Source organism: Bison bison, unplaced genomic scaffold (assembly GCF_000754665.1).
Source record: "Bison bison bison isolate TAMUID 2011002044 unplaced genomic scaffold, Bison_UMD1.0 scf7180017864118, whole genome shotgun sequence".
In the NCBI taxonomy this organism is placed as follows: domain Eukaryota; kingdom Metazoa; phylum Chordata; class Mammalia; order Artiodactyla; family Bovidae; genus Bison; species Bison bison.
In genome coordinates this window covers 2,548,711-2,556,440 of record NW_011494690.1, presented here as the reverse complement: position 1 = coordinate 2,556,440, position 7,730 = coordinate 2,548,711, and the positions used below count along the sequence as shown (strand labels likewise).

Sequence of the window (7,730 nt, the reverse complement as noted above, 5' to 3'; positions counted from 1 at the left end):
GATTATACTCATATAAAAAGTTATTACAAAGTATTGGCTATATTCCCTGTGCTATTATATCCTTGGATCTTATTTTACATCTAATAATAGTTTGTACCTCTTAATTCCCTTAACCAGTCTTGCCCTTTCCTTCATCCCTCTCCTCTGGTAACCAACCGCTCGTTTGTTCTCTGTATGTGTGAGTCTGTTTTATTTATTTTTCAGTCCACATGTAAGTGAAAACATGCCGTATTTGTCTTTCTCTGACCAATTTCACTAAGAACAATACCTTCCAGGTCTATCCATGTTGTTGCAAATTGCAAAATTTCATCCTTTTTATGGTTGAATAATATTCCATTCTATCATGTCATTTCCAAATAGTGACTGTTTTCTTTCTTTCCTTCCAATATGAATGCCTTTTCTTTTCCTTGTTTGATTGCCATGGCAAGGACTTCCAATATCATGTTAAACAGAAATGCTGAGAGTAGGCATCCTTCTCTTGTTCTTGATCTTAGAGGATGTTAACTGTAAGTTTATTATAAATGGCTTTTATTATGTTGAAGTATGTTTCCTCTATGTCACCTCTGAATGGGTGTTGAATTTTGTCAAATTCTTTTCCTGCATCTATTGAGATGATCATGTGATTTTGTGTCTTGGTATTGTTAATGTGATATACCACAATAACTGACTTATGGATATTGAACCATTCTTGTATCCCTGGAATAAATCTCACTTGATCATGACTGATGTATGATCCTTTTCATGTATTGTTGAATTTCATTCACTATTATTTTGTTGAGGATTTTTGCATTTCTGTTTATTAGGGATATTGGCCTGTAATTTTCTTTAAAGTGTCTTCTGTTTTGGTACCAGGGTAATGCGGGCCTCATAGGAGAAGTTTGAAGTGTTCTCTGCTCTGCAATTTTTTTGATAGTTTGAGGAAAGGTATTAACTATTCTGTAAATGTTTGGTAGAATTCCTCTGGGAAGCTCTCTAGTCCTGGACTTTTGTTAGAAGTTTGTTGGTTACTGATTCAATTTTAATACTAGAAACTGGTCTGTTCAAATTTTTTATATCCTTCCTGGTTTAGTCTTGGAAGATTGTATATTTTGAAAACCTTATTCACTTTTTCCAGGCTGTCCAATTTGTTGGTATATAGCTATTAGTAGTATTCTCTTATGATTGTTTACATACCTGTGATATTGGTTGCATTAATAACTTTTTTCACTTCTAATTTGGGCCCTCTCTCATTTTTCTTAATGAGTCTGGCTAAATAAAGGTTTATTGATTTTGCTTATCTTCTCAAAAATTGAGCTCTTGGTTTTTTTTTTTTTTTGCTGTTTTATGTATTTCCACTCTGATATTTATTTCCTTCTTTCTGTTGATTTTGGGCTTTGCTTGTTCTAAATCAGGTCACTTATTTGAGTTTTTTCTTATTTTTTGTATGTGAAGACATTTTATTATGATTTTACTATATATTAGTGATAAACCCAATTGTGGGCTTCCCCGGTGGCTCACGGGTAAACAAGCTGCCTGCAATGCAGGAAACCTGGGTTTGATCCCCGGGTCGGGAAGATTCCCCAGAGGAGGGTAGGGCAACCCACTTCAGCATTCTTGCCTGGAGAATCCCATGGACAGAGGAGCTTGGCTGGCTACAGTCAACCGGGTTGCAAAGAGTTGGACACAACTGAAGCGACTGAGCACACACACACATGTGCATACCCAATTGTATTTTCTCAAATGGCAAATGAGATTAAGGATAATATTTCCCTTTGGATCCTGAAAACCTCATTATCACCTGTCTTTTGGAGGATTAGGTTTCTTACAATGTCTATGATTCTGTCCATGAGGATACCAATGGTGCTTAGTAGTAAAGAACATTTTGCTAAGTTGTTCTATCATGGGTCCTTGCTCAAAGTGTTCCCTTTTTTCTTCTAATTTGGTTTTCAGCCCTAGATCATGTGTTTCTTCATTACGTACAGGATCTGACTGAGGCATAGGTTTTGTGTGTTCATATGGGATGTCCATGGAAGGGTAATAGCATACTATTATCCTGCCATCAGATGTCACAAAATTGTCTACTTTGCAATTATAGTCATCTGGAAGAGAAGACTATGTAGATTTATGACAAACACAATATAAGGTTCCATTTTGAACTCGAAAATAATGTTTCAAGCTAGTTCTGTTTGACATTGCCCATTTTACTGCTGCCATTGCCATGGAATCAAGATGCTTGTCAGCATGAAATAATTTGAAGAGAAACTGTTCTTAAAATCTGCTTCTTGACTACTGCTCACCACAAGCCTGCCATTTTGTCTGAGATTTTTCTTATGTCTTGAGTTAAGCCTGTATCAATATAACCTTCCTCCTTAGAACAGCTTTTGCTGCTTCCTATAGATTTTGGGAAGTTGTGTTTTTATTTTCATTTGTCTCAAGGTATTTGTTTTCCCCTTCAATTTCTTCATCAACCCGTTGGCTTCTTTCTTTTTTGGGGACAAGCTGTTTAGTCTCTGTATGCTTTTCCATTTTTTCTTCTCTTGATTTCTAGTATTATACTGTTGTAACTGGAAAAGAATCTTGATATAGTTTCAGTCTTCTTAAATTTACTGCTAATTGTTTTATGACCTAGCATGTAATCTACTCTGGAGAAAGTTCCACATGTACTTGAAAATAAGGTGTATTCTGCTGTTTGGGGATGGAATAGCTTGTGCTGGAGTCAAGATTGCCGGGAGAAATATCAATAACCTCAGGTATGCAGATGACAGCACCCTTATGGCAGAAAGTGAAGAACTAAAAAGACTCTTGATGAAGGTGAAAGAGAAGAGTGAAAAAGTTGGCTTAAAACTCAACATTCAGAAAACGAAGATCATGACATCTGGTCCCATCACTTCATGGGAAATAGATGGGGAAACAGTGGAAACAGTGTCAGGCTTTATTTTCTTGGGTTCCAAAATCACTGCAGATGGTGATTGCAGCCATGAAATTAAAAGATGCTTACTCCTTGGAAGGAAAGTTACGACCAACCTATATGGCTTAAAGCTCAACAGAGACATTACTTTGCCAACAAAGGTCCATCTAGTCAAGGCTATGGTTTTTCCAGTGGTCATGTATGGATGTGAGAATTGGACTGTGAAGAAAGCTGAGCCCGAAGAATTGATGCTTTTGAACTGTGGTGTTGGAGAAGACTCTTGAGAGTCCCTTGGACTGCAAGGAGATCCAACCAGTCCATCCTAAAGGAGATCAGTCCTGTGTGTTCATTGGAAGCACTGATGCTGAAGCTGAAACTCCCAATACTTTGGCCACCTCATGCAAAGAGTTGACTCATTGGAAAAGACCTTGATGCTGGGAGGGGTTGGAGGCAGGAGGAGAATGGGACAACAGAGGATGAGATGGCTGGATGGCATCACTAACTCAATGGACATGGGTTTGGGTAGGCTCCGGGAGTTGGTGATGCACAGGGAGGCCTGGCGTGCTGCGATTCATGGGGTTGCAAAGAGTCGGACACGACTGAGCGACTGAACTGAAACTTGTACATATCTGTTAAGTTCTTCTAACATGTCATTTAACATGTCATTGATATAAATCAGATAATAAAGTCCCCTACTGTTACTATATTACTGTCAATTTCTTTCTTGGTATCTGTTAATATTTGCTTTACATACCTAGATGCTACTATATTAAGTGCAGACAGGTGCACATTTACAAATTAATAGCCTCTTCTTGTATTGACCCCTTTATCTTTTATTATAGAAAATAGACTTTGTTTTAAAGTCTACTTTGTCTAATCTGAGTACTGCTACCATAGCTTTTTTTCTTTCCATTTGCATGGAACATTCTTTCCATATCTTCATTTTCAGTCTGTTTTTTAGCTCTGAAGTGAGTTTTTGTAGGCAGCATACACATGGGTCTTGTTCGACATTTAAAAAATCCAATCAGCCACTGTGTGTCTTTTGGAGTGTTTAGTCCACTTAAAGTGATTATTGATAGATAAGTATTTATTGCCATTTTGTTACTTTTCTGGTTATTTTTGTAGTTCTTTTGTTTTTTTAGTCTCTTCTTTGTGGTTTAATGATTTTTATTGTTATGTTTGGCCTCCTCTTTTTAATTTTCACATGTATTTTAGATTTTTGATCTGTGCCTATCATGAATTTCACATATATTGATCTATACCTACTTGTTTTAAACTAAGTCATTTCAGTTCAAAACATTTTAAAATTCACTCCCTGTTACATTTTATGTTTTAGATGTCATATTTTACATCTTTATGTCTATCCATTTACTGTATATTGTGCTGTGCTGTGCTTTGTTGTTTCCAACTCCTTATAACTCCATGGACTATAGCCTCGCCAGGCTCCTCTGTCCACGGGATTCCCCAGGCAAGAATACTGGAGGGGGTTGCCATGCCCTCCTCCAGGGGATCTTCCCAACCCAGGGATCAAACTCTGGTCTCCCGCATTGCAGGTGGATTCTTTTACCGTCTGAGCCACCAAAGCAGCCCACTTTATCGTACTTTACTGTAGTTACAGTTGATTTTACAGTTTTGTGTTTTAATCTTCATATCAGCTTGTTTCATTGGCAGATCCATTGCCTTTATTGTTACTTGCACTTGCCAGTAAGATTTTTCCTTTCGTGTATTGTATTTCTTATTATAGCCTTTTTTTTCTTAAAAGAATACTACCATGTTAACATTTCTATTAAGGTCAGCTTAGTGATGATGAACTCAATTGTTTTTGATTGTCAGGGATATTCTCTCCAAATCTGAATGGTAATCTTGCTGGGTAGAGTATCCTAGATTGTAGATTATTTCCTTTCACCACTTTAAATATATCGTGCTACCCTTTTCTGGTCTGCAATGTTTCTGTTGAAGTATCAGTTGATAGCCTTAGTGGGGACACCTCAGATGTGGCTCTTTTTCTGTTGCTGCCTTTAACATTCTCTTTAATTCCTGCCATCCTTAGTTATGGTATTTCTTGATGTCTCTTTGGGTTCATCTTGTTTGGGACAGTCTGTGTTTACTGGACCTGGGTATCCTGGGTTTGGGAAGTTTTCAGTCATAATTTCATTAAATACATTTTCTAGCCCTTCCTCTCTCATTTCTCCTTCTGAGATCCCTATAATGTGAATGTTAGTACACTTGATGTTGTCCCAGAAGTCCCTTTAATTATCACTAAATTTTTGTTTTTCTGTTCTGATTGGGTGATTCCCACTGTTCTACATAATTTCCAGATCACTTGTGCATTTTTCTGTATCATCTAATCTGCTATTAATGACTTCCAGTGTATAATTTTCATTTCAGCTATTTATTCTTCAGTTCTGATTTGTTTTTTTTTTCAAGCTTTTGTCTGTTTATTCAAACATGATGTGTCTTTAGGAGTTTAAAAACAAGCTGGAAACACCATTATCCTTTGAATAATGCAGAGAGTCACTGAAGAGGGAATCGACGCCATTGTAGTTTGTAACACTGGTGTGTTAAACAGTAAGTCCCTATCCATATTCCTGGACTGTAAACACAGGGAACCGAAGTATCAGAGGGAGCACAGGAGGGATCACAGGAGGGATTCATTCTTTTATGTTCTAGGTCTTTGTTGAAGCTCTGAGTTCCTCCATTCTTCTCTTGAGTTCACTTCAGTTCAGTCGCTCAGTCATGTCTGACTCTTTGCAACCCCATGGACTACCAGGCTTCCCTGTTTATCACCAAACCTGGAGCCTCCTCAAACTCACGTCCATCACGTTGGTGATGCCATCCAACCATCTCATCCTGTTCAATGAGCATTTTAATGACCCTGTCTTTATACTCTTTATCAGGTAAATTACTTACCTTCATTTCATTAGTTTTTTTCCACCCTGAGATTTTGCTCTTTTGTTTGGAACATATTGCTTTGAATTCTGTTTGTCTCTATGAAATCAAATGTCTTCCTGGTGTATCGTTGGGTGGGAGTAGCCCTATGCAGTGTGTGTGCCCAGTTGCTTTAGTTGGAGAGCTGGACACGAAATGAACAGGTGCCACATCTTCTCAGTTGCAAGCAATCGCTTCTCCCTAGTTCAGTGGTGGTTGCTGCCATTATGTGGGTAAGTCCATGACCCAAGGGGCCCTGAGGGAGCTGGGCTTCTCCTAGGAGCAATGGAAATCTACCGGGGGGAGGGGGGAGCGGGGTAGAGGGAGACAGAGGTATGGCCAGGGCTTGAGGGGAAATGTGGAACAGTTCAAAATTTGTGTCATCCTTGGGCAGGAGCCATGCCCTTTATCATTCCAACTTTAGAATATGCACTACTGCAGCAAGAATTAGACCTTATTTTTCTGATTTTATCCTTAATATTTTCCAAGAAAACTGTACATTTTCTGAGAATACCATTAAATAGCTTGGTTCAAACTCTTCCCTTTGTCTTCATATTGCTTTGTCTCCCCCAAATATTATAGTACAGGTAAAAAAAATTCTTGTGTCAATCTGATGTTTTTTCCTTTGTATACTTCTTTTTGCTTCTTGCAGAGTAACATAAATGCCATTAATTATGCAGTTTTCTCACTTATTTCCTCTCTTCTAATCTTTTAATCTGGAATGCTTTATTAAATAGTCACTATATCTCATTCACTAATCTAGAAGATATTTATTGTAAATCTACTTTGTGCCAGTCGTTGTGCTGGGTATTTGATAGTGAATAAAATACACATCTCACTTTCATATATATAGTTCACCCTCTATTAACTACTTTTATTCTCTGTGGCTCCAACTCTTCCCACAGAACAGTTACTCTGACTTTTGTACACCTGTACTAGTTATTCTGTACTTAACCTCAGATATGCAGATGACACCACCCTTATGGCAGAAAGAGAAGAGGAACTAAAAAGCCTCTTGACGAAGGTGAAAGAGGAGAGTGAAAAAGCTCGCTTAAAACTCAACATTCAGAAAACGAAGATCATGGCATTCTGGTCCCATCACTTCATGGGAAATAGATGGGGAAACAGTGGAAACAGTGTCAGACTTTATTTTTGGGTGCTCCAAAATCACTGCAGATGGTGACTGCAGCCATAAAATTAAAAGACGCTTACTCCTTGGAAGCAAAGTTATGACCAACCTAGATAGCATATTGGAAAAGCAGAGACATTACTTTGCCAACAAAGGTCCGTCTAGTCAAGGCTATGGTTTTTCCAGTGGTCACGTATGGATGTGAGGGTTGGACTGTGAAGAAAGCTAAGCGCCGAAGAACTGATGCTTTTGAACTGCGGTGTTGGAGAAGACTCTTGAGAGTCCCTTGGACTGCAAGGAGATCCAACCAGTCCATTCTGAACGAGATCAGCCCTGGGATTTCTTGGGAAGGAATGATGCTAAAGCTGAAACTCCAGTACTTTGGGCACCTCATGCGAAGAGTTGACTCATTGGAAAAGACTCTGATGCTGGGAGGGATTGGGGGCAGGAGGAGAAGGGGACGCCAGAGGATGAGATGGCTGGATGGCATCACTGACTCGATGGACGTGAGTCTGAGTGAACTCTGGGAGTTGGTGATGGACAGGGAGGCCTGGAGTGCTGAGATTCATGGGGTCGCAAAGAGTCGGACATGACTGAGCGACTGAACTGAACTGAACTAGTATATGACCAAGCACTTTTATGGTTAGTTTACTTGAATTTTCTTGTTGTTTTAGTTTTACACTTGTTTTCTGACAACTTTTTTTTTCCTTCTCTCACTCTTAAAAAATCTTAAAGGGTAACCTAAAATGCTTCAAATGTTAAGAGATGAATATGGAAAAAATTTAC

The 7,730-nt window shown here is 38.6% G+C and overlaps 1 pseudogene; it reads right to left on the bottom strand.

Annotated features, from left to right (window-relative positions):
* Nucleotides 1–1,673: 1,673 nt before the first annotated feature.
* On the bottom strand, nucleotides 1,674–2,684 carry LOC104988246 (annotated as a pseudogene).
* Between the last annotated feature and the right edge of the window lie 5,046 nt (nucleotides 2,685–7,730).